We start from the raw sequence: 27,969 nt of genomic DNA, 5'->3' as shown, positions 1-27,969 counted from the left end.
TGTAAACAATCATCAAATCTCAAAATGTCAATTGCACTTCTATACATTACATTTGGTACTCTATCAGTTACCACTCAGCCATAAAAAAGAATGAAATCCTGTCTTTTACAACAAAATGGATGCAATTGGAAGCCATTATACTTAGTGAAGAAAGCCAGTCCGAAAAAGACAAATAGCATGTTTTCCCTGATCTGTGGTAACTAATAGTTAATAGGATTTGAGTTCACTTCTGTAGAACATCCATGAGGATTTATTTTCTCCTAGCCTCAGTTTCACTATCTGTTATATAGGAATGAGAGCACCTATTCTCATGGAGCTCCTGTGACGAGTGCATGAAAACATGTTTCAAAGCAGTTGGCGCAGAGTGGTCCCACATCAGTGTTAGTTCCTTAGCTTTAAGTTCTCCCAAGGATATGTTATCTCACAGCATGAACTCAGACCTGTCGTTCTATTTCTCTTAGGCAACTACTTTGTTGTTGTTTATAAAGATGGGGAGAACAGGAGAAAATAAAGATAAAGGAAATACATAAGCAAATGAGGAAAAAAGAATGCAATATTGTTAAAGCATTTCTACATCTAGATTCAAGAATCTAGAACCTAAAACAAATGATTACAGGAAGGGTACAGATTTGCCTGTGAGTATTTTTGGAACTATGCAGTCAAATCCAACTATTGCCAAATACGACAACTGTTGTCTTACAGCTATAGGCTAGCTAACATGGCTGAGTGGATTGGGGACACTGGATTTGAAGGGACAAAATTTACACAGAGAGCCCTGAAAGTTGTTCTCAACTCTGAATTTTGCATTTTAGAAGTGCAAGACGGGCTTGATATGGCTGCAGAAGTAAGGACAACATCCAGTAGATGAAACTTAAAGAGAATGTGATTTAGGTAGAAATTTCTTATGATCAGACTTGACAAGTGATTAGTGTTAAACCCTTAAGAAGGCTAAATCCATTGCTGAGAATGTCCTTTAATGAGTTAAAGAATGTGTTGAGGTGCTTAGAGTAGATTAACAGATGCAATTAATATGTTCACTGGCAGGAAGAGGATTCGGAAACAGTGGCCCTAACACCTCAAAGACTGATAAACAGCTCTTAAATATTAGGGGGACACTTTATTACTTTTGTTTGTATTTGTTAAGTTTGAAATTGATACATAAGCCAAAATGACTGTATGATAGTACTTATATACATACAGGTTCAATTCAGCTGCTAGAGTCTTATATTCTGGGGATAGCTTTAAAAGATGAGATCTCTAGTTGTCTAAGGGAGATAGTTATTTATAATGTAGGGGATTTTTAGGGTATCAGCTGGATAGCTGAAAAGTGAAACATAGTTTGTACTTGATTAAAAGAGGTTCTACATAAATTCATTAACTAGCCATGATCGTGTAAGCATCAGTCTGTTTCCATTGAAACCCAAAGTACCCTGGTGATATTGGAAGCTAAATAGAGGGAATGGAGAAAAATGAAATCACTCTAAAAGGGAATATCAAAAGTATTTTAGTTCATAGTGATGGGTCTAACAAAAGGGGTTTAGGGTACAGAGTGATATTGGCCAAACATGGTTGAGTGGAATTATATGCCTCATCAGTCATAGACTTGCTCATCTGCAGAATGCTGTAATGTGTTTTAAAAATTTTATGGGCAGTCATTACAAAAACAAGCAGACCATTAAGCTGATCATCTTGAACCATGGGCCAGAAAGATACTTGTGGACAAATAAAAGAAAAACATTGTAGGATATGAGAAGCTGTATGGTGATCACTCAATTTGGGGGTGATCCCAACATTTGTATCCATCTGTCAGTCAAATGCACCTGTCTCTTTGATAGATATGAATTGCAGACATCCTGGAAATGAACCAGGGTTCCACCAGATATATTACCTTGAGATAAAACTGTCCCGTTATCTATATATCAATTTCTTCATCTAGACACTATCCAGCAGGGAGCACAGAAGAGGGCTACAGCAACTAGTTTGATCTCCAGAACCAAAGCTCACAACTCTACTCTTCATAATTTCTCTGGTTGGCTCTCTGACCTCTATGGATCTCTCTAGATTAGGATACCTCCTTTCTATCAGCTTTCACAGAAAATTCAATGTCCTAAGCCCAGATTGTTGGTATTAGATATTTGTAGTTAGTCTTTTTCACTCAACAGCTATGTGCCAGGCATTGTGCTAAATTGGAAAACTATTTTTGAAAAGGACCAGACCATAGGTTTTGCATTTCTTAAAGTCTTTGTATCAACTACTAAATTCTAGCATTGTAGTTTAAAATCAGAGATGAATTAAGCATAAGACAATGGGAATCGCTGTGTACCAATAAGACTTCATTTTCAAAACAGATAGAATACTCAACTGGGTTTCAGGGCCACAACTAGAAGTCCCCTGAAGTGGATGTTTTGCATTACAACTTCAATAAAATCTGATATTTGATATAAGAGTTTAAACTCTCTGGCCCATTCATTTTTGTTTTGCCTATCACTGCTGTAATGCTACAATAGCAGAGCTGAGTGATTCTGACAATAAAAAATCTCAGGGCCCACAGCACCTAGAATATATACAATCTTAAGGCTTGCTGAAAAATGCTTGTCAATTTCTAGTTTAGGATAATAGCAGGGTTATTATCAGAAAATACTTAGGAATAAGGAATTAGGAATGAGACCGATATTGTTTCAAATCCAGTAAAAATGCTATTAACAATAACAAAAATAACCGTGTGTCAACCATGTGATAAGCATTTTATAAATAATTTTTAAATTGCACTTAATGTGCTAATCACAGCAATTATACAACATAATTATTGTTGTACTCAATTTACAAACTCAGACATAGTTTACTAAGCCACACACCAATTAGAATATAAGAACTCAAACCCAGCTCTATGTGTCTCCACAGCTCAGGTTTAATTAATCTGGATCACGAAGGATGAATAGAGAATTTGCTAAGTTGGAGAAGAACATTTGAGACAGAGAAAACAGTCTCTGCAAATGTGCTGGGGCATGAAGGCAAGTTCAGAGAACAGGAAAGCCCTGCACTGATGACACGAAAGAGTTTGTCCTTGCATTTTCCTTAGCTAAGGTGGGTTGGTGTGGATAAAATACTTAGTTATGGTAGAGAGCTTTAAAATCCTGGATTGTGGGTTTTTCCCAAATATTAAACTCCTTGGTTGCATTATGTCAAAGTTTTGATGTCAACTTGACTAATTATGGCACAGGCATCCCTAGCTTGTTGTTCAGGTCCTTTGTTGGATCCAACAGTACCTCATTCTATTCAGAATTCTGGTCTGACACTGTTGTTAACCTCTGATATTTATTTAGAGAAATTAAACAGCCAAAATATTAACCTGCAGGGGTTACTATGGAATTGGAGGCCTGGCTCATTTCAGAAGTTCCCAGAGATGTTAAATTATCTAAAAATAGTCATAAGAATGCTCTAGGACATTCACTTTAAGGTCAAGGCCAAGTGCTTTGAAATGTCTTGGTTCTAAGCCCTATTTACAAATCAAGAGCAGTCAACATAAGGCGTGACAGGTCTGCATTCTCCACATCTCCAGAAAAGGAGACTGAAGCCCCAGGGAGAGAATGCTCTCACCTGAGTCATAGCCTTTCTTGAACACAGGCTAAATGACAGAAAGGCTACGTAATTTGAGTTCCAGATAAGACAGAATAGTGAACGGTACTGTCTAATTGAAATCTGACTGGTGAATCATTTGACTACACAGATAAAATATGCTTAACGACTTTGACTGAACAAAGGATTGTGGCTCCTGAAAAATCATGTTTCATAGATGGATTGGCCATTTCGGCAGAGGAAGCTCAGTACTTGGATTTGCAAAGAAAAGCATATCTCAATTCAAAATATACTTCTGCAAATTACAAATGACTGTGGAATCATCTGAGTCAGTTGGTCTCTGAGAGCTTGCTCATCATCACCCTCCACCCAAGGAAAATCTTACAACTAAGGAGAATGAATAGGTATTCATAGAAATCCAGGAAAATCAGTCTCAAAATGGATTCTGAAAGTACAAAATGCAAATCAAGACTTCTGTTTTATACAAAAATTGTATGCAAACTTTACTTTAAATCCAACAATGTGTGCCTTTTTGTATCCTACAATATGTGAATTATCCATAACATTGATTCTTGCACACTTCTGGAAGTTTGGAAACCCTATTTTGAACAGCAGAAACTGAAAACATGTAGTAATTATCCTATTAACATCTCTTTCTGATTCCTGTCCAGTGCATATATTTGAGTGCAGGGTAATTTAAAGTCATTCATGTTCCTTCTCATTCTGCGAATCTATGAGGTCAGACTTCAATGAATCCTTACACCATTACATTCCCAATGGACCATTGTTTTCATCCTTATTACAGTAACTTTTATGCTACACATTTAAAATATTTCATTGTATTAAACACAAATATACAGAGAGATAAATTTTTCAACATGTTTCATAAGAAAGATACACCTTAGATTATGAGCTTTGCATTTAGGCATACTTGATTTCAAATTCCAGTTTTATAGAGGTGATCACTTCTGTGATTTTATTTTTTTTTATCTTTTATTTAATGAATATAAATTTCCAAAGTACGACTCATGTGTTACAATGGCTTCCCCCCCCATACCGTCCTTCCCACCCACAACCCTCCCCTTTCCCACTCCCTCTCCCCTTCCATTCACATCAAGATTCATTTTCGATTATCTTAATATACAGAAGATCAGCTTAGTATACCTTAAGTAAGTATTTCAACAGTTTGCTCCCACACAGAAACATAAAGTGAAAAATAATCGATGATTTTTTTTAAATGATGATGAAATCAGATCAGACCTATTGTCATGTTTAATCCCAGTGAGAATCAAGTTGGGAATTGATAATTTCTTTTTTTTTTTTTTTTTTTTTTTACAGAAGATCAGTTTAGTGTACATTAAGTAAAGATTTCAATCGTTTGCACCCCCATAGAAACACAAAGTGAAATATACTGTTTGAGTACTCGTTATAGCATTAAGCCTCAGTGTACAGCACGTTAAGGACAGAGATCCTACATGAGGAGTAAGTGCACAGTGACTCCTGTTGTTCACTTTACAAATTGACACTCCTGTTTATGGCATCAGTAATCTCCCTATGCACCAGTTATGAGTTTCCAAGGCTATGGAAGCCCCTTGAGTTCTCCGACTCTTATCTTGTTTAGACACGGTCATAGTCAAAGTGGAGGTTCTCTCCTCCCTTCAGAGAAAGGCACCTCCCTCTTTGAAGACCTGTTCTTTCCACTGGGATCTCACTCACAGAGATCTTTTTGCCAGAGTGTCTTGGCTTTCCATGCCTGAAATACTCTCATGGGCTTTTCAGCCAGATCCGAGTGCCTTTAGGGCTGATTCTGAGGCCAGAGTGCTATTTAGGACATCCTCCATTCTATGAGTCTGCTGAGTATCTCACTTCCCATGTTGGATCACTCTCCCCTTTATTTATTCTATCGGTTGGTGTTAGCAGGTACTAGACTTGTTTATGTGCTCCCTTTGACTCTTAGTCCTTTCATTATGATCAATTGTGAACTGAAATTGATCACTTGGAATAGTGAGATGGCATTGGCACATGCCACCTTGATGGGATTGAATTGGAATCCCCTGGTATGTTTCCAACTCTACCAATTGGGGCAAGTCAGCCCGAGCATGCCCCAAATTATACATCTCTTCCCTCTCTTATTCCCACTCTTATGTTTAACAGGGATCACATTTCAGTTCATTTTCAACACTTAAGAATAACTGTGTGATAATTACAGAATTAAACCAGTCATATTAAGTACAAGAGACAAAAAAAAATACTACGAGGGATAATGTATTAAGTTGTCCATTAGCAGTCAGGTCTATGCTGATCAAGTCACCATTTCTCATAGTGTCCATTTCACTTCAGGAGGTTTCCTTTTTGGTGTTCAGTCAGTTGTCACCGATCAGGGAGAACATATGGTATTTGTCCCTTTGGGACTGGCTTACTTCACTCAGCATGATGTGTTCCAGATTCCTCCATTTTGTTGCAAATGACTGGATTTCGTTGTTTCTTACTGCGGTATAGTACTCTAAAGAATACATATCCCATAATTTCTTTATCCAGTCTACCATTGATGGGCATTTAGGTTGGTTCCAGGTCTTGGCTATTGTGAATTGTGCTGCAATAAACATTAGGGTGCAGACCGCTTTTTTGTTTATCAATTTAAACTCCTTTGGGTAAATTCCAAGGAGTGGGATGGCTGGGTCGAACGGTAAGGTTATATTCAGGTTTCTGAGGAATCTCCAGACTGATTTCCATAGTGGCTTGACCAGTTTGCATTCCCACCAACAGTGGGTTAGTGTCCCTTTTTCCCCACATCCTCGCCAGCATCTGTTGTTGGTAGATTTCTGTATGTGAGCCATTCTAACCGGGGTGAGGTGAAACCTCATTGTGGTTTTGATTTACATTTCCCTGATTGCTAGTGACCTTGAACATTTTTTCATGTGCCTGTTGGCCATTTGGATTTCCTCTTTTGAAAAATGTCTATTGAAGTCCTTGGCCCATCTCTTAAGTGGGTTGTTGGTTTTGTTTTTGTGGAGTTTCTTGATCTCTTTGTAGATTCTGGTTATTAACCCTTTATCTGTTGCATAGTTTGCAAATATTTTTTCCCATTCTGTCGGTTGTCTCTTCACTCTCCTGACTGTTTCTTTTGCAGTACAGAAACTTCTCAATTTGATGCAATCCCAATAGTTGATTTTGGCTTTGACTGTCTGTGCCTCCCGGGTCTTTTCCAGAAATTCTTTGCCTGTGCCAATATCTTGAAGGGTTTCTCCAATGTTCTCTAATAACTTAATGGTGTCAGGACGTAGATTTAGGTCTTTAATCCACGTTGAGTGGATTTTTGTGTAAGGTGTAAGGTAGGGGTCTTGCTTCATGCTTCTGCACGTGGAAATCCAGTTTTCCCAGCACCATTTATTGAATAGACTGTCCTTGCTCCAGGAATTAGTTTTAGATCCTTGATCAAATATAAGTTGGCTGTAGATGTTTGGATTGATTTCTGGTGTTTCAATTCTGTTCCATTGGTCTATCCATCTGTTTCTGTACCAGTACCATGCTGTTTTGATTACAACTGCCCTGTAGTATGTCCTGAAATCTGGTATTGTGATGCCTCCGGCTTTGTTTTTGTTGTACAAGATTGCTTTAGCTATTCGAGGTCTCTTGTGCCTCCATATGAATTTCAGCATCATTTTTTCTAGATCTGCGAAGAATGTCTTTGGTATCTTGATTGGTATTGCATTGAATCTGTAAATTGCTTTTGGGAGAATGGACATTTTGATGATGTTGATTCTTCCAATCCATGAGCATGGAAGATTTTTCCATTTTTTGGTATCCTCTTCTATTTCTTTCTTTAAGGTTTTGTAATTGTCATCGTAGAGATCTTTAACGTCCTTGGTTAAGTTTATTCCAAGGTATTTGATTGTTTTTGTAGCTATTGTGAATGGGATTGATCTTAGCAGTTCTTTCTCAGTCATGGCATTGCTTGTGTATACAAAGGCTGTTGATTTTTGTGCATTGATTTTATATCCTGCCGCTTTGCCAAACTCCTCTATGAGTTCCAATAGTCTCTTAGTAGAGTTCTTTGGATCCTCTAAGTACAGAATCATATCGTCTGCAAAGAGGGATAGTTTGACTTCTTCCTTCTTGATTTGTATTCCTTTGATTTCTTTTTCTTGTCTGATGGCTCTGGCTAAAACTTCCAGAACTATGTTAAATAGCAGTGGTGAGAGTGGGCATCCCTGCCTGGTGCCAGATTTCAGTGGAAATGCTTCCAACTTTTCCCCATTCAATAGGATGCTGGCTGTGGGTTTTTTATAAATTGCTTTGATTATATTGAGGAATGTTCCTTCTATACCCAATTTGCTTAGAGTTTTCATCATGAAAGGGTGTTGAATTTTATCGAATGCTTTCTCTGCATCTATTGAGATAATCATATGGTTTTTCTTCTGCAGTCTGTTAATGTGGTGAATCACATTGATTGATTTGCGAATGTTGAACCATCCCTGCATACCAGGGATGAATCCCACTTGGTCTGGGTGGATGATTTTCCTGATGTGTTGTTGTATTCTATTGGCCCGAATTTTATTGAGGATTTTTGCGTTTATGTTCATTAGGGATATTGGTCTGTAATTTTCTTTCAGTGCTGCATCTTTCTCTGGCTTAGGGATTAAGGTGATGCTGGCTTCATAGAAAGAATTTGGGAGGATTCCCTCTTTTTCGATTGTTCTGAATAGTTTGAGAAGAAATGGGATTAGTTCTTCTTTAAATGTCTGGTAGAATTCAGCAGTGAATCCATCTGGTCCTGGGCTTTTCTTTGTTGGGAGGGCCTTTATTACTGTTTCAATTTCTGTTTCAGTTATGGGTCTATTTAGGTTTTCGATGTCTTCATGGTTCAATTTTGGTAGATTGCATGTGTCCAGGAATCTATCCATTTCTGATAGGTTTTCCTGTTTGCTGGCATACAGGTCCTTGTAGTAATTTCTGATGATTCTTTTTATTTCTGTGGTGTCTGTTGTTACGTTTCCTTTTTCATCTCTGATTTTATTGATTTGGGTCTTTTCTCTTCTTTTTTTAGTTAGTTGGGCCAATGGGGTGTCAATTTTGTTTATTTTTTCAAAAAACCAGCTTCTCGCTTGGCTGATTTTTTGTAATGTTTTTTTGGATTCAATCCTGGTAATTTCTTCTCTGGTTTTAATTATTTCTCTTCTCCTACTAGATTTGGGTTTGGTTTGCTGCAGTTTTTCCAGGTCCTTGAGGTGCGCTGAAAGCTCATTTATTTGGTACCTTTCCAATTTCTTGGTATAGGCACCTATTGCTATAAATTTGCCTCTCAATACTGCTTTTGCTGTATCCCATAAGTTTTGATATGTTGTGTTGTTGTCTTCATTTACTTCCAGAAAGTTTTTGATTTCTCTTTTGATTTCTTGAATGACCCATTGTTCATTCAGGAGCATGTTGTTCAGTCTCCATGTGTTTGCATACTTTCTGGGGTTTCCTGAGTTGCTAATTTCCAGCTTCATCCCGCTGTGGTCTGAGAACCTGCATGGTATGATTCTAATTCTTTTAAATTTGCTGAGACTTGCTTTATGGCCTAGTATGTGATCAATCCTAGAGAAGGTTCCATGCGCTGCTGAGAAGAATGTGAAGTCTGTAGATGTAGGGTTGAAAGTTCTGTAGATATCTGTTAGATCCATTTGGGCAATAGTGTCAATTAAATCTGCTGTTTCCTTGTTGATCTTCTGTCCGGATGATCTGTCTATTTCTGAGAGTGGAGTATTGAAGTCCCCCAGTACTATTGTATTGGAATCTAAATCTCCCTTTAAGTCCCTTAACATATCTTTTAAATAGACCGGTGCCCTGTAATTAGGTGCATATACATTTATAATAGTTACATCTTCCTGTTGAATTGAACCCTTAATCATTATATAGTGCCCCTCTTTGTCTCTCTTAACAGTTTTTGTATTGAAGTTTATTTTGTCTGATATTAATATGGCTACACTTGCTTTTTTTTGGTTTCTGTTGGCATGGAATATCTTTTTCCAACCTTTCACTTTCAGTCTGCATGCCTCTTTGTTAGAGAGATGTGTTTCTTGTAGGCAACAAATAGTTGGGTTGTGTTCTGTGAGCCAGTCAGCCAAACGGTGTCTTTTAACTGAAGAATTCAGACCATTAATGTTCAATGTGACTATTGATACGTAGTGACTTTGCCCTGCCATTTTCCCGGAAATATTTTCTAGTATATGCTTTGAGCTTCCCGTGCTCTTTTACTGGTAGGTGTTCTTCCTTTCCCTTCTTTCATATTGATGGTCGTGTTTCTGTGTTTCTGAGTGTAGCACATCTTTAAGTATCTTTTGCAGGGCTGGACGAGTGGCCACAAAGTCTTTCAATTTCTGTTTGCTATGAAAGGTCTTTATTTCACCTTCATTCACAAATGAGAGCTTGGCAGGATATAATATTCTGGGCTGGCAATTTTTCTCTCTTAGCACCTGTGCTATGTCTCGCCATTCCCTCCTAGCTTGTAGGGTTTCTGATGAGAAGTCAGCTGTGAGTCTGATTGGAGATCCTCTGAGAGTAATCTGACGTTTCTCTCTTGCACATTTTAGGATCTTTTCTTTATGTTTCACTGTGGTAAGTTTAATTACCACGTGTCGTGGTGAGGATCTCTTTTGGTCATGTTTATTGGGGGTTCTATGAGCTTCCTGTACTAGGATATCTCTGTCCTTCTCCAAACCTGGAAAGTTCTCTGCTAGTATCTCACTAAAAAGGCCTTCCAATCCTTTCTCTCTCTCCATGCCTTCAGGAACTCCTAGAACTCGAATGTTGGTTTTTTTAATAGTATCCTGTAGATTCCCAACAATATTTTTTAGGTTTCTAATTTCCTCTTCTTTTCTTTGGTTTGACTGTATGTTTTCCTGTGCTCTATCTTCTAAGTCCGATATTCTCTCTTCTGCTTCACCCATTCTGTTTTTAAGGCTTTCTAATGTGTTTGTCATTTGATCTATTGAGCTCTTCATTTCATTTTGATTTCTCTTCACTATAACACTTTCCTGTTCTACTAGTTTCTGAGTTTCATTTTGACTCTTCCTTAAAATTTCATTTTCACGAGAGAGATTTTCAATCTTGTCCATTAAGGATTTCTGTAGTTCAAGGATTTGCTTTTGAAAACTTCTAAATGTTCTTATCATAAATTTTTTGAAATCCGTATCTTGCATTTCTTCTATCTCATCATCTTCATACTCTTGGCTTGGGGTGTTTTGCTTATTTGGAGGCATCATAGTGTCATCGTTGATCTTGCTCCCTCTATTTCTGTGTTTGTTACTCGGCATAGTTAATTCTTCTTGCGTCACTGTGCGTTTTTTTTTTCTTTTTTTTTTTTTTATACTGTGTCCGTGTTAAGTGGACTGCCTGCTGTTGGAGGAGCCTTGGAGGCTTGAGATGGGTGTGGCCTGAGAGCTCTGCCTGGTTCTTCCTGGTTAAGGGTATGCAAAGGTGACACCCTCAGGTTATGCGTGGTAAATCTCTCTCTTTTTATTTATTTATTTATTTTATTTATTCAGGGGGTAAGTAACACCGCAGGGCATGGCTGTGCAGAATTGATGGTATTTAGCTTCCAGTCTTTGGCTCCTCTGGACTCCCACTGGGTTGCCTAGGCTACTGAATTGTAGTGACTCAGTTCCTTAGCTCTCCCCCATTGATATGTAAATCCAGAGAGGAGGCCTGCTCTTTGTCTCTTGGGAATTCTTCAAGCCTTGCAGCCTTGTAACCTTTGCAAGGTTAGGGGGAAGAGAAACCCCGAAGCTTTTTTTTTTCCTTCTTTCCGGTAGTGAGTTTGCTGCACTTTCTGGCCCCCCTCTAGATTCTGACCCCCGTTTCCCCACCAATGTCTCGGGTTATTGAGCTCACCTCCCCTTCCAGCGCCGATGTATGGACTCGGAGCCCTGAGCGTCCCAAGTCTCCCCGCTGTTGTCTGTGTGGCATGCACTCCCCTTGGAGCACTGGCGCGCAGACCCTGGGGCTTCTGCGGCTCGGTCCCGCGACTTGGCTTCCACGCGGTGGGTGACCTTGTTCTCCCAGTAGGTCCTCCGATTCACGGCTGCTCCATCCAGAAGGGTTTCCCGTGCAATTTTTTCCTGGTTCTTTTTTCTGCGGCTACCGTAACTCCCCTTTTATTAAACTAAATTTTCCCGGACTATCGGTGCGCGCCCTCACTATTCCGCCATCTTGGCTCCGCCCCCACTTCTGTGATTTTAGACATGCGTTCTCATCTTGTTTAATCTCTGTTTTTTTCCTATAGAACAAGAATGAAAACAAGTTCCTTCCAGAAAGATGCAAGGATCAATGAAAATAAGGAACATACATTTCTTATTATTATGCCCCAAATAAGTAACTTATACAGGGAACAGTAGCTGGTGTGTGTCTCTAGTCTCTATGTGTCTGTGCATGCATACACATACTTAAGCATTTTCTGTGTGTATATGATTGCTGTGACAACTGTAAAACAATAAGCTTGATAAAAATATGTAGACTTAAGCATAGTTGAGTCATGAAATGGAGACAGACGGTTTTAAGGATTCCAAGCCTAAGATGTAAATGAAAAAACAGTACATTAACACCATTTGTTCCTTTACTTATTGGCTCCAGGAGGCTTCTGAGCCCCAAGAAATTCTGGAACTCAGTTATGCAAAGCTGAAAGTCCGAACTTCTTCTGTTCTCAGACATTCGCACTGCATCCCTAGACAAAACAGATGGCCAGCTCTTTGCACACAAACTAGTTTTGTGAAAAAGCATTGGGTATACAGGGGAGAGAGAGAACATCTCCATCAGTGATACTCTCCCTGAATTGAAGAATAGATTCCTGCTACTTCTTATCATTGACAACAAAGAATTAACCAGACTCTTGGTATACACTCCAAACCCAGAATTACCAGTTGGTGCCTCTGATAACATTCAATGTCTTTTCATTAAAATGTCTGCTCCCAAGATGTGCCACAATGCTGCAGATTAAGGAGACAGGCCTAATTATTTATCTTTCCCTTTGAGACGGACTGTGCACCAGACATGCTGAAGTTCAGAAGTCCTTTATCCACTGTAGGCAATAGGAACTTCAACCAAGTCATTTAGCTTGCCTGCAGTTAACTACCTAGGAGCAGCTCACAGCATGTACCAAGCTATCAAAGTACTGCAAAAAATTTAACTACATATAAACTTAGTGAAATATATTAATAGAATCTCCTATCTATATATTTATGTATTTCAAATGTATAAATCCATAAAATAAAACTGTTTGTAAAATCATTCTCCTGTTTGTTAGCCCAAGATGTTCTTCTTCTCAAACTAGCAGATGGGGTCTCCTGTTTCTCACTCTGGGACCCTTGGGAATTTCAAGGCATTTGTATATTCAAGAATCCTTATGTTGTGTGAATGTTCAATGCTTAAATTTTGATTATGGTTGTGCACATGTCTTCATTACATAAAGGTATTCAATAAAAGTCTTGTTATAAAATTAGTCTTTGCCAAGGTGTCTACCACATATCTTCCAGTCTTGTCAAAATAACTTTTGTTGTTGTTGTTTAGGCTGTCACTGATTTTAGAAAATATTTTGAGCACCCACATCATAATGAGAACACAATGCATCTCACCTGCAAAATGAAATTGTGAAAGCTTCACAGTACCATGAAGTTGATGACAGTGATGCTCAGGTTTGCTGGGAGCACGTTCCAAGCCATTGGCAAATGAGGATTTGGTTGAGTTAGACCAATTAACAATTGAAAAAGAGAAAATCAACACTGAAGATGATTAGAAGCTTCAAAGGAGAAATATTTGAATATCAAAGGATTCAGAGAAGCCTCAGGGAAAAATGATGAATCTCTCAAATATTTTTACAAAAATTACCTTTCCTCCTAATCATGATATGAAAGTTAAATTCAAAGTGAAGGATTTCATTTCATTTGATCATACAATTTTGTCAGAAAAATTACTGTTAAAAAATCAAGACTGGGCTCATTTTCTCATCATTTTATGAATTAGCATGCAGCTGAAATTATCAAATAAATTCTTCTGACTATATAAGCTAGAATAAACTTATATTCATGTATTTTAGTTTCATTTGCCAAACAGAACTTCTTGCATGCTTTTCTCTGGAATTATGTTTCTATTCGTGATAGATTCACTTGAGAGTGGATTTGATTTAAGAGAATGATGCTGTAGGATAATTAAGGTAACTAGGACCATGTGCAATTTCTGGAGCCATGATACTGGGCTTAGAATTCAAGTTCTGGTATTCTTTGTGCAAAATGGAAAGGTTGTTCACATTGCTTTTACCAAACTTCTTCATCTAAAAGATGGAATTAATAGAAGTCCTAGCTGATCAAAATATCCTGGTTGAGTTGGGGCCTATTGTATTGATATTCATCTGGCTGGCCTTTTTTTCTCAGTCCTGCCTCTAAGTATTTCTTGAAGCCCTGCCAGACCATTTCTTATATCATACAAGGTTGGGGGCTCTTTGCTATGATCCTTATGAAATTTTGTGAATATCTCTGTAACTATTCTGCTTCAATTCTTTCTTTTACTTCCCAGATCTGCTTCAGGAATGCATGGTTTTCTCAACTATGGGAAGCACACACACATATACACACACCCTCTGTTTTTCTCATACACATTACAGGACACCTCCAAACAGCATCAGTGAGTGAATGATTAATCCAGCAGACAGGATAAGCAAAAAGAACCTCGGAACGTAGGGCATTGCCCAGATTAGACCTGCCATTCACTGGCCCTGGATGTTTGAACAGCTCATCTTCTTCAGACTCATTTTCCATTTTTTCTAGAGTGGAGGAATTGGATTTGTTAAACACTTCGAGCTCTCTCGGCTTAATGTCTTATGGTTCGGTGACATCTACATAATGAGGTTCTAAACTTAAAAGGAGCTATTTTTTAACCAATCTGTAATATGGTCCTGAGATAGTGAATGAGGGCTGTTATGCTCCATCTTTGTTCATCAATTAATATTTGAGTCTGGAAGTCTCAATTTAGATCAAACTGTATGCTTTCTGTTCTCTTTGTAGAGCTTCAGTTAAGATTACAAGGGTCATTAATCCTTGTTTGAGGGCTCATGCCTCTGGCTATGCATCCTAATCATCACTAACACCATTTCTCCATCACTGGTAACTTTCATTACAACCTATCCTCTGCCAGGCAATATTTATAAAAAGTTTTTCGTGCATTATCTTATTTAATCCATGCACAATCTCAGAAAGACAAAACTGATAGTCCTTGTTTTATGACTGAGATAATTGAGACCAAGAGAAATGAAAAAGCATTCTGGAGTTTTCTTTAGCAGTAAATTTTAGAAATTCAACACCAGTACTACACCCCCTTCGCCTCCGTCTCTGTTTCTCTGGCTTCAGATCCTATGCTCTTAACCACCGTGTTCCACAACCTCCTGAGTTGCATCTACTTTTATTTAACCGTGTCCATTGTCCAGCAAATTGATGGGGTTTGAGAGTCCCTTCTTTTAGGTCACTAACCAATTGCTGCCTATATCTGTGTGTATTGTGGATGGAATTGGATACATATTGAGTTGCTTCATAAAATTTGTGAAGGCCTTGGGCATGCAGAAGAGTCAGAATGGCATAGTGATTGAAAATGAGGACCCTGAACCACCAATTTTGAAACCTAGTTCTGGCACTTACTGAGTTGCTTTGGGTAAGTTACTTAACTGCAGCACCATGTGTTGATTTTCTCATTAGTAAAATGTAAACAAATGTCATTTCCTACCTCCACAAATTGTAGCTATGAGTTGGCATTTGGTGCTGCAGTTAAGACTGCACTTGGGTCACTCACAACCCATGCCTGGATTCAAGTCCTGCTTTTCTTCTAATTCCAGCTTTCTGCTAGTCCAAACCATGGCAGTAGGCAATGGCTCAAGTTCCTGGGTCCTAGCTAGTTACATGAGGTCCTGGATTGAGTTCTGGGTTTTTGACTTCTGCCTAGTCCAGCCCCGTTTCAGGCATTTGATGAGTGAATCAGCAGATGGATGGTCTCTGCTCGCTTGTTTCTCTTCCTTTCAAATTAAAAAAAAATACAAATACTACAATTAAAGATAGTAGTTTCTGCAGACTTTCTGTATATTTTTGAGAGAACAATTCAAATGACACTTTTTCTATATTTTGTTTCCAAAAACCACATGTTGGGCCTCCCTTTTCTAATATCTCATTATGGTATTAAATAAACAAACAAATAAGCAAGAAAAATGCCATCACACTACAACCCAAACAACAAAAATTTTAGAAAAGCACCACTAGATCATTTTACTTCCTGGTATCAAAACACCTGTTAATTCAATCTCTTCCTCATTTCTATAGGTGACTCAGCCCCATGTTACATAAATCTTACTTTTTGTAGGCTTTTCCCTAATGCAAAAGAAAATACATTTTGTTTACTTTATTAAAATATTTATTTATTTATTTGAAAGTTGGATTTACACAGAGAGAGAAGGAGAGGCAGCAACAGAGGTGGGGGAGAGAGAGAGAGAGAGGGGGGCCTTCCATCTGCTAGTTAACTCCACAATTGACCGCAATGGCCGGAGCTGTGACGATCTGAAACCAGGAGCCAGGAGCCAGGAGCTTCTTCCAGGTCTCCCATGTGGTGCAGGGGCCCAAGGACTTGAGACATCTTCCACTGCTTTCCCAGGCCATAGCAGAGAGCTGGATCAGAAGTGGAGCAGCCAAGACTTGAACTAGCACCCATATGGGATGCTGACACTTCAGGCGGTAGCTTTCCTCTATACAGCACAGCACCAGCCACTTTTGTTTACTTTTGATCCCTTGTCTTGGCTGCCACAATTCTGAGAGTCATATTTTTGTGTTAATTTTTGTAATAAGTAAAATCATATAATCTGCATAATCTGAATTTCCCTTCATCTAAAATTTTCATGTAATTTTTAGGGTCTCTGACTTTAATCAATTTGTATTTTCCCATTTCATTGTAAATCTTTTGGTAAACCTCCTCACAATCTCGATTAACTAAAACAGCACAGAATGAGTTAATACAGTGAAAACTATTTTCATCTTTGAAACTACATAGCTCCTAGGATTATTTTACATACATAGCTTTAGTTTGAATCACATGAGCATGCCAACAGCCAACTATTATATATATATTATATATATATGTATATAGTGGCTTGTGATAGTTTAACCTAATATTGGTCTTACTAAATGTCTGTTTTTTGGAAAACTACTAAAATTCTGATGTATTCGTAATGAAGGGAGGGAAACAGATTGTGTTTTCTTCTTTAAAAATCAAAATGACACTTCTTTATTGTCCAGTCCCCCTTTCTCTGCCTGTCAATAGCAGCTATTTATTAAACAGATATTACACCTGTCCTCCACAGCTCTAATGTGACATGTCCTTGGTGCCTGGGAGCACTGTTACTTCCAACTGCATTTCATATTTAATTTATTACCTAGCTTTCCATTACTGCTTTTATTGATGAACTGTGTACTGTAAAATGATTATTTGTTAAGCATTTCACAGTATTTCTTCCAGCTTGATAGCTATAAAAAAATCCATCCATCTGTAAATGCATTTGAGAGGAAAAAATCCAAGATAAAGAACTTGAAGGATTAAGGATCTGCTCTGGTTAGTCCCTTCATCCCCTGCTTCACATAAACACAGTGGCCGTACTTTTCAAATAACCTTTCACTTAGGGAACAGATAAAAAGGGATTCAGTATATGTCTACAAATATTTAGGATCCACTATCTGTCAGGCTGATGATAAAATTTCAAACATAGATGGCACTGCAGCTCACTTGGCTAATCCTCTGCCTGCAGCGCTGGCACCCCAGGTTCTAGTCTCAGTCGGGGCGCTGGATTCTGTCCCGATTGCTCCTCTTCCAGTCCAGCTCTCTGCTGTGGCCTGGGAGGTCAGTGGAGGATGGCCCAAGTGCTTGGACCCTGCACCTGCATGGGAGACCAGGAGGAAGCACCTGGCTCCTGGCTTCGGATTGGTGCGGCACGCCGGCCACAGCATGCCAGCCGTAGCGGCCATTTGAGGGGTAAACCAATGGAAAAAAGAAGACCTCTCTCTCTCTCTCTCTCTCTCTCTCTCTCTCTCTCTCTCACTGTCTAACTCTGCCTGCCAAAAAAAAAAAAAAATAATTCAAACATAATCATGTTTCCTACCACTGAGGTACAGCACATGGACTCATACTAGTGAAATACATAAACACTTTCAAGTGGGATATGATACATTCTTTACTTCTGCTTTTTAATTGAAGTTTTTTCTTGCTTTTGATAAATAATAATCTTCCACAATCAGTCCTATTACTTGCAACTTAAAGAAAACAATGCTGTGACTAACCATCAAACAAAATTGTGATTTTATTAAAATGCATTTTTAAATGGCCCTGCCAATATCTCTGAAGGCCATTCCTCCAGCCCTAGCCTTATAACAACCACCGTAAGTGAGATTAAACTCAGAGGAGCTACACAGAGGCCCTTTCCAAAGTTAGAAAAAACATGAGAAGTCACACTTAAAAAATAAAGAAAACATAAACTCCAGAATGACTGATACCACAACTATTTGAACCTTCTTATTCCCTCATTAACCAGGTCACCAAAAATATTGACTGTGTTTTCACAGATTGATGGCCAGCGTTCTAGCATTTTTGATTTGAATAAAATCTTAGAGACTGCCTTGTGTAGAACTTGTAGTTTTTGGATGAAAGAAAATGAAGATCAAAGAAATACAAAGTTTTGTCTAAAAATAGGGTACAGGACTCTACCTAAAAAATCTAGTGCTTTTCCAGGGTCTCAGATACACCCTTTTAAAGCTTCAATAATTCCCCTAGTTGTGATGTCACCATCTGTATCCTATTCTAGCTTTACTTAAAACATACACCTTTTTATTACTATTATTATTATTTTATGGTTGATGCCCATTAGCTCATCATTGTGAAGTAAGAATATAGGACTTGAGTGTTTTTGGTTTTTTTTTCTTTGTCTCCTTATATTTGCCATTCATCATCATCTCTTCTGCTTCCACATTCCCCTAAATGGGAGGAAGTTGATGGTGTACAATGAAGATGGAGAAATGCCTTGTGTATCTTCAATCATAGAACATAATAAACAAGATGCAACTGCAGGGCTGAAGGTAATGTACAGAATGCAATAAGAAGAAATACGTCTATAGTTCCTTGGGGCTTTCACTGAATCAGCCAAGGGTAGAGGCAACCTGGATGGCGAAGACCTCCTTGAACAGGTATACCAGTCAGTGAACTCTTGGAACATCAGTGTGTACTTTTCCAAAAACATATCTAGAAGACAATACCTGGACTCTGTTTCCGGGGGGAGCCACAAGTCCAGAGGACAAGGAAAATATTAGAGATGAGGAAGAAGAGGAAGCCAATAGAAAGGAGACGATACTCTTAACTTCACATCCATGATGCTTCATTAATTCATTGTTGTTTGTCATGGTCATTATCATATTCAGTTATTTCAAACAACTTCTAAAGCATGCAATTTTATGGTCACAGTATAGTTTAAATTCTTTAGCCAAAGAGGCCAAGGACCTGCTGGGAAACTCCCTGGCAATAAGAAAAATGCAGAACAAATCCTTACACAATCATTCAGTAAACATTTATTGCCTTTCATGGCAAAAACCCAGGAGAAACAGCAGTCAATAGGAGAGACAAAGTTTCCATCCTTTTGACACAGGTCTGACTTCAAGAGTAGCCCAAGAGGGCCGGGGCCGCGGCTCATTAGGCTAAGCCTCCGCCTTGCGGCGCCGGCACACCGGGTTCTAATCCCGGTCGGGGTGCCGGATTCTGTCCCGGTTGCCCCTCTTCCAGGCCAGCTCTCTGCTGTGGCCAGGGAGTGCAGTGGAGGATGGACCAAGTGCTTGGGCCATGCACCCCATGGGAGACCAGGAGAAGTACCTGGCTCCTGCCATCGGATCAGCGCGGTGTGCCGGCCTCAGCGTGCTGGCCGCGGCGGCCATTGGAGGGTGAACCAACGGCAAAGGAAGACTTTTCTGTCTCTCTCTCTCACTGTCCACTCTGCCTGTAAAAAAAATAAAAAAAAAAAGTAGCCCAAGAAAAGTTGCCAAGTTTTTGACAATCAGAAAATAAATACATTTCCAAAGTTCTGACCAACTTGAAGATTACCAAGAGTAAAACCAGTTTAAAGCTAGGTAAGATTCACAGCACTTTAAATCTAAATTGTGTATCATTAAATATAATTAGCAATTCTAGTAAACATAATTTTCCTGTATCTAAAAAAAGATTTCTATTGTTACAAGGAAAAAGCATAACTGAGCAGAAAGACTTCAACACAGATAACCACAGTTCAGCAAAGTAAAACTATTGAAACCAAAAAGCAAAACTCTGGTACCCCTATCCATGTGGGGGCAGCTTAACATAGTCTTTGTACTAAGAGTGATAAAAATAGCATCTGAATGGCTAATCTTTCAAAACCAAACTTATAATTATGCAAACATCTACCCAGGACATTAGTTCACTTCAAAAAAGGATATTTCAAATATGTCCTTTGACTTTTTCTGAAATGGCTTAAGGTGACTTAGCAGTTAAAACAAGTAGGAGGAATAACATGTAAGGTTATTTGAAAAGACATTTGGAACAAAAAAAGGCAGATAGAATTGGCACCTTCAAGCCCTTGAGTTGAGAAGATTATAGTACAGGGACAATTAGTTTATTTTTTGGCAGTTAAGCTGTAACGAGAAGCATTATGAGTTACACAATATTCGGAAAGTACAAATTCATCCACAGAGAAAATTCTTCTCAGACCTTAACACAAGCATATACCCCCATTTTTAAAGTAAAACACAAACATCATTCAGTGCATTTTATGTTCAACCAGAGTTTTACAAAAGATACAGAAATGGTCTTGTGCATGATTCACATACTGGCCCTCCATAAAGGCAGAGGGTGTGACACTAAATCATAACTCAGGGCAGGCAATTTCGTTCAAGGCTGATATAATGGTGTCCAAGGGCTCAGCTTCCGGATGCCCTAACTTAATGCTTGAAAAGAATGTTGAAACTTGAGATGAATGCCTAGTTAGCAGGTCTATTAGACTGCCTTCTTGCTATTTGAAAGTATTTGAAGCAAGCGTTGTAAAAGGACCGTGTCTCTTTCACTCTCAGGGAATCACTTAGAAAATACTGTTTTTGTCACTAGTCCACAGTGCTTCTTTATATAGGGCATGTAATGTCAACTCATCTGTTTACGCCTTCTAAACTTGGTTTGAAGAATCAGAAACCAGGGTGGTACTGATTAATAATTTTTATTACAGCTCACAATTTTAAAGCTGTGCTTTCGGTTACAAGGTAAAGAAGCTAGTGGCCTTTCTTGTTGCTTTAGTATGATGAACAAGATGGTTTATCAAAAATGTTGCAACTATTCACCTCCCTTTATTCAGTTTTTGCAATGTGACTTTGTAGCCTCTTCCATCAGGAGATAGAGTTCACTCCCTTATGGCTTGAAACTGTGTTGCTCTTCAGACTTGCTCTGGACAAATATGTTATGGTTGCAATGACTGAGTTTGTTCTAAGCCTAAACCTCCAAGGTGTTATTCCAACCTGAGCTGGGCTGCTTGGAACCTTGCTACTATCTTAAGAAAACAAACTGGGACTAGATAACCTATTGGATGATGACACTTGTGTGTCCACAACAGCCTAGTCAACAACCAGCTGACCTCTGGTGTAGAGTTAACTAAGTGACCTGCGGCTTACTGAATGTGCATGTTGGAGCCCAGCCAACACTAGGTCTACTAGGTTGAACAATGCTTGATTTTCTGACCAATAAAATTGTGAGCTAAATAAATGATTATTGTTTTAAACCACCAGCTTCACATGGCTTATTTCCATCAGTTGTTAACTGTTAAATATACCAAGAAAGTGCCAATAGTATCACCTTTTTTGTATAGAACCTATTTTTTGAAAGGTATCTTGTATTTATTATCTCGGCTACCCTCTGTGCCGAGGTCCCTTATTTTTTTAGCATGAGCAAGCCAGGCAGGATAAAGGATTGCAAATCAGGACTTTTGATGGGTTTTGTCCCCGCCTTGTAATTGAATGTTAAGCTGATAAGTTTTTTTTTTTTTTTTTTTTTTTTTTTTTTTTGACAGGCAGAGTGGACAGTGAGAGAGACAGAGAGAAAGGTCTTCCTTTGCCGTTGGTTCACCCTCCAATGGCTGCCGCGGCCGGCGCGCTGCGGCCGGCGCACCGCGCTGATCCGATGGCAGGAGCCAGGAGCCAGGTGCTTTTTTTCCTGGTCTCCCATGGGGTGCAGGGCCCAAGCACCTGGGCCATCCTCCACTGCACTCCCTGGCCACAGCAGAGGGCTGGCCTGGAAGAGGGGCAACAGGGACAGAATCCGGCGCCCCGACCGGGACTAGAACCCGGTGTGCCGGCGCCGCTAGGCGGAGGATTAGCCTAGTGAGCCGCGGCGCCGGCCAAGCTGATAAGTTTTTAATTCCCCAAAATTGCTTAAAAACTCCAGTACCATGGGCCCCTTCAGGTTTTTTTCCCTCTTGGAGCCCCCCTGCATGCTGCTCTGGCTGGAGGTCTTTGACTCTAATACATCTTGCTTTTAAACCTCAAATAAATAATAAATAAAAAATAAATAAATAAATAAAGCCACAGATTCACAGTTTCCTTAGATGATTCTTATAAGGCTTAGCGGAAGACTAAGTGCTAGAACTAGTAGGTGTTCAATGGGTCCCACATCCCTTATTCTGTATTACATGGTTTCTCAATTTCTTCTTTCCCTGTTAACACACCTAAGGATGAATTTCATATATTGTTATTTCTGTAAACAGCAATTTTCCTACTCTTGGGGGAGCATATTGTCTCAGTGTCATTGGGAATGCCTGTTGTATTGGTATCACAATGTACATTACTTTTTCATGTTGACCCTGGAGTCATGAAATGATTTTCATTGGGTCATGTAGTTTAAAAACTGCAGTTCCAAAAGGTTTACCCAGGGCATTTGACTCTAGGCCATCACTCTTGTTCCTCTATCAGAGAGCTTGGGTTCAAATGTTCATTTAATCTAAGGTTGGATAAATTGAATCGTCTATCTTTACAGGACTGAGGTGAAAACCAACTAATTAAACTGTTTTTAGTTGTTAGAGGGAGAAGGAGAGAGAGAGAGAGAGAGAGAGAGAGAGAGAGAGAGAGAGATGTTCTATAAATGCTTAATAATTACGTTGACAAAATTGGAAGATGCAGTTTGCTTCTCTGAGTATACAGATTTCTTCAGATGAAGAGAATTCATTCTCTGGGGCCATCCATCTAGCCCTCACTAAATTCCCTCACACTACATTTCTTTAAGGATTTATAAGACAGAAAAGAAAATAGCAGTGAGACAGATGAAAACATTTCCTTGACACAAGCATAAAACTCTAAGGATGGAAGCACGGAGGGGAGCCGCAGACAGGGAAAGATTGGAGAAGATTAAATGTGTACATGTCACTAATCACTATATTCGACCTTTGGAAACGCTCTTTTTGAGGAAAGTCATTTGAAAAATGAGAGCTTATAAGGAAATATGAAACCGACCCTAGACACCAAGTTCCCACATCAAAGCATGATGTTGATTAAGCTCTGAGTGGTTTGCAGTCAAATGTGGGGTTTTCCATGTCCAGTCGGTATAAGCTCACTTGGATTAGAGAAGCAACTTGGTCTATACATATGAGGAAGAGGGGTTGTGAGGAGCTGCAGAGTACAAACACTTGGACTCTTCCCAATATTCTAGTGTTTAGTTCTCAAGGATCACAGAGCCTGACTGATTACTAAGCAATCATCAGCAAGTTCCTAAACTGGTTTCCTTCCATAGGCTCCGGGTCCTGTTTGAGGAGCCTTTGTCTTTCCACCCAGGTAAGAAAAATTAAATGAGAAGTGTTTTGTCTACCCCAGTTATTTACCAACATATTAAGAAATGACAGAAGTAAATATTTAAGAGGGAAAAAGAAAGGAATGTAGAGAGGATCCTCAGAAACCACTATTTGCTATTTTATAGTTGGGGGAAACTGTAAAGCACTATCGCTATTTTATAGGCGGGGAAACTTAGACTTTGATGAGGCAGGAAATGATAGCTTCCAAATCCAGTGCTTGAACTAAAAGCAGAGCGTGTTTATCTAATGCACTTTGTACCACACCAGACCTTTCCTCCTATGAAACAGTGATCTGCTGCCCTCTGAAGTATGCATTTAATTTATTCTACTGCTACTTTAGGAAAACCAACAAACCAAACATATCCTGGAATTTTCTGATGCTTCTTTTCCATTCAGATTAATTTGCATGAAGATTGTTTCTTCTTGTTAAATTTTAGCCTCTCCCAGTTCCACCAGGAGCACTTGCTCAAGTTCAGAGACAATCCAGGTTAGGAATCATCTATCATGGATTCTGAGCAGCCCCTGACCCACCTTCTCACTTACACATTCTTTTTTTTAACTTCTATTTAGTAATTATAAATTTCCAAAGTACAGTTTATGGATTACAATGGCTCCCCCGCCCCTTAACTTCCCTCCCACTCGCACCCCTCCCATCTCCTGCTCCCTCTTCCATTCCATTCACATCAAGATTCATTTTCAATTATCTTTATATACAGAAGATCAATTTAGTATATATTAAGTAAAGATTTCATCAGTTTGCACCCACACAGAAACACAAAGTGTAAAATACTGTTTGAGTACTAGTTATAGCATTACTTCACATTGGACAACACATTAAGGACAGATCCCACATGAGGAGTAAGTACACAGTGACTCCTGTTGTTGACTTAACAATTTGACACTCTTGTTTATGGCGTCAGTAATCTCCCTAGGCTCTAGTCATGAGTTGCCAAGGCGATGGAAGCCTTTTGAGTTTGCCGACTTCGATCTTATTCCAACAGGGTCATAGTCAAAGTGGAAGTTCTCTCCTCCCTTCAGAGAAAGGCACCTCCTTCTTTGATGGCCCGTTCTTTCCACTGGTATCTCACTCGCAGAGATCTTTCATTTAGGTCTTCTTTTTTTTTTCTTTTGCCAGAGTGTCTTGACTTTCCATGCTCAAATACTCTCATGGGCTCTTCAGCCAGATCCGAATGCCTTAAGGCCTGATTCTGAGGCCAGAGTGCTGTTTAGGACATCTGCCATTCTATGAGTCCTCTGTGTATAACTTGCACACTCTTATACCGAAACCCTTCTTCAAATAGAACTTTTGGTACCAATTGCTTTTCTTAAATATTTTCCTTCCATACAATTTTTCATTGCTGCCCAGTGCATGCTGCTAGTCTTAGTGGTTATTCCCTTTATGCACAATTCATGGATTCTGGAAGTCCCCTAATCTTTCTCCCTTTCACCTTCCTTTCATCCTTCTGTTCCATTTTTCATGGCCTTGATATCCATCCTGGCTCTTTCAGGAATACAAGTTGGTGATTTCACAGGGTAGACTTTTTTTAATGATTTATTTATTTATTTATTTGAAAGGCAGAGTTACAGAGAGGCAGAGGCAGAGAGAGGCAGAGAGAGGTTTTCTATCTGCTGGTTTGCTCCCCAGATGGCTGCAATGGCTGTAGCTGCGCCGATCCAAAGCCAGGAGCTTCTTCTGCACCTCCTATGCAGGTATAGGACTTGGGCCATCTTCTATTGCTTTCTCAGACCATAGCAGAGAGCTGGATCAGAAGTGGACCAGCTGGGACTCAAACCAGCATCCAAATGTGATTCCGGCACTCCAGGTGGTGGCTTTACCTACTACTCCACAGCACCAGCCCTGTTGACTTTCTAATACCTACATGAGGCTGTCTTGCATGGCATAATCTGTGACTCCTGCCATGCCCTTGGCCTATCTCACTCCATGAACAAGCACCTCCTTTGATTGATCCAAGTAATCCACGCTCTCCTGGTCTTTCCTGTCTTTGGGGTCTTTTGATTCACTTCAGAACTCATCAGAGTGTAATTATGTTGAATGGTCCCTAGACCTAACCCTGTCTCTGTGTTTCTTCAGAAGGTCCACTTCTAGTGTTGAACCTGTCCATCACTAGCTGTAAATGTGAAGCTAATCTTGTCACTCATTGGACCTAAGTATTCCCACTTACAAATTGAGTAGTAGTGTTTCAATATTTATCCATTGACTCATTCATCCACTTATTGACTCAGCCACTAGTCTTTCCAGGATGCTTACTGCTGTCAGTTTAAGTAATCCCCAGGGAACCTTCACCAATAGGTCATATGAGGTCAAATTCTTCACAATGAGGTCAGATTCCTGCATAATGCAGAGTGATTCATTCAGGACAGACAGCAGATTGTCCCAGCCAGAGATTCTGTGGAGTAGGGGCACCCCTTATCTACAGGAATAGGCTGGGGTTGGAGGCTTGGTTTGCAAAAGGAGAAAAGGAAGGTGTGAAAGAGCAGCAGATCTACCATTTCACAAATCCTTCCCACAGCATCCCTGGTTGAAAATAGATAGGACACAGGACAGAAATAGCAGCACCTGCGTAAGTCTGCAGTTTTTCACAACCTGAGCTCCAAGAACAGGATGCGCTTGCAGGTGAACTCTCCTACTATGGGGAACTGCTGCAGGGCAATGCTGGTCCTGAACATTCCGTTAACTACTCTGGTTCCTGTATGCCCTGTGTCTCTTCTTTCCCTTTCTTTATAGGTGTATGGGGTGATTGATAGAACACTGGGTAGAAGTCTGGGGCTGGACTAGGGTTGGACTTCAATGTGCTCCATAACTGAAGACAGGACTTTGATCCTTCCTAGGTCTCCATTTCCCTACTGGCATAATCAGAGTATTTGTCTTGATAATTTGCTATAGTTCTCACTGTCTGGACCAGTAGCTTTCCTCATTACTTTTATACCTGCCTCTCCTCCCAGCCCACATTCTTTTCTTCTTTCCTTCCTTCCCACTTTCTTCTCTTCTCCTGCAGGAAAGTGGTTTGTGTTCAGAGCTCTGATGCTGGCCAGACAGACTGCAACAGAAAAGTCAAGGCTCACCTCCAGTCTGTGCATTAATTAAAGGGTTGGATGGGCTGTCTGAGCATTGTGCCCAGTATAAGAAAGATGGAACCGACTTCGCCAAGTGGCGTTGTGTGCTGAAAATTGGGGAACACACCCCGTCAGCCCTCGCCATCATGGAGAATGCCAACGTCTTGGCCCATTATGCCAGCATCTGCCAGCAGAATGGCATTTTGCTCATTGTGGAGCCTGAAATCCTCCCTGGTGGGGACCACGACCTGAAGCAATGCCAATATGTCACTGAGAAGGTGCTGGCAGCTGTCTACAAGGCTCTGAGTGATCACCACATCTACCTGGAAGGCACCTTGCTGAAGCCCAATAGGGTAACCCCAAGCCATGCCTGCACCCAAAAGTATTCTCACGAGGAGATTGCCATGGCAACTGTCACGGCGCTGCACCGCACTGTGCCCCTCGCTGTCACTGGAATTACCTTCCTGTCTGGAGGTCAGAGTGAGGAGGAGGTATCCATCAATCTCAAGGCCATCAACAAGTGCCCCCTACTGAAGCTGTGGGCCCTGACCTTCTCCTACGGCCGTGCCCTGCAGGCCCCGGCCCTGAAGGACTGGGGCGGGAAGAAGGAGAACCTGAAGGCTGCCCAAGAGGAGTAAGTGAAGCGGACCCTGGCCAACAGCCTCGCCTGCCAAGCGAAGTACACCCCGAGTGGTCAGGCCGGGGCCGCAGCCAGCGAGTCCCTCTTCATCTCTAAGCACGCCTACTACGCGGAGGTGTTCTAAGGCTGCCCCCTCAACACTCCAGGCTCCAGCGCCCCCCTACGCACACACACTTGCGCTTGAAGAGGGAGCCTCCTTGGGGATTCCAGGCTGTGTTTCGCATCACTCTTGCCTCCCTCGTGACTTTGGTGGGTGATATTGTCTGTGTACACTAACTCCATCACTTTTTCCAGCCCACTGCCAATAAACAGCTATTTAAGGGGAGGGGGGGGCTTTGAAATGGGACTTTGAAATGTAGAGGTAACTTTGATTTCTGTGGAGTGGCCAGAGCCAGAAGAATGCAGGTTAAGTGCCTGGCTGGGCCAATTTTGTGAGATCTACCATGGCTTTTAGTGGCTGTCATTTGACCCCATGGCTGTCTCAAATATGTCACTTCTTCCACCTCTCACTGGCCTTCTTCATCAGTTTCTTCCATACCAAACATCCATCTCTTCAGTGCACCTGCAGTTTTCTTATGTGTGAGAATACTTATCATTCATGCCCACTTGGTTCACATTTCCACCCAGGAGTCTTCCACCTACATTCTTCATCCTGTCTCTTTCCCCTTACTCTCTTCTCTTACATGCTTCCCTATCTTAGAGACTTTCCCTCCTCTGTCTCATGCTTCTCTTAGTTCTTTATTTACTGCATTTTATCCCTCATTGTCATTTCATTACCTACTGTGTC

At 40.1% G+C, this 27,969-nt stretch overlaps 1 pseudogene; it reads left to right on the top strand.

The window, feature by feature from the left end:
* Positions 1-718: 718 nt before the first annotated feature.
* On the top strand, positions 719-27,333 carry LOC100352450 (fructose-bisphosphate aldolase A pseudogene; annotated as a pseudogene).
* Positions 27,334-27,969: the final 636 nt, after the last annotated feature.

The sequence above is a fragment of the Oryctolagus cuniculus genome, chromosome 1 (assembly GCF_964237555.1).
Source record: "Oryctolagus cuniculus chromosome 1, mOryCun1.1, whole genome shotgun sequence".
NCBI classification, from domain to species: Eukaryota; Metazoa; Chordata; class Mammalia; order Lagomorpha; family Leporidae; genus Oryctolagus; species Oryctolagus cuniculus.
The sequence above is the reverse complement of the archived record's forward strand: the minus strand, read 5'-3'. Positions and strand labels throughout refer to the sequence as shown.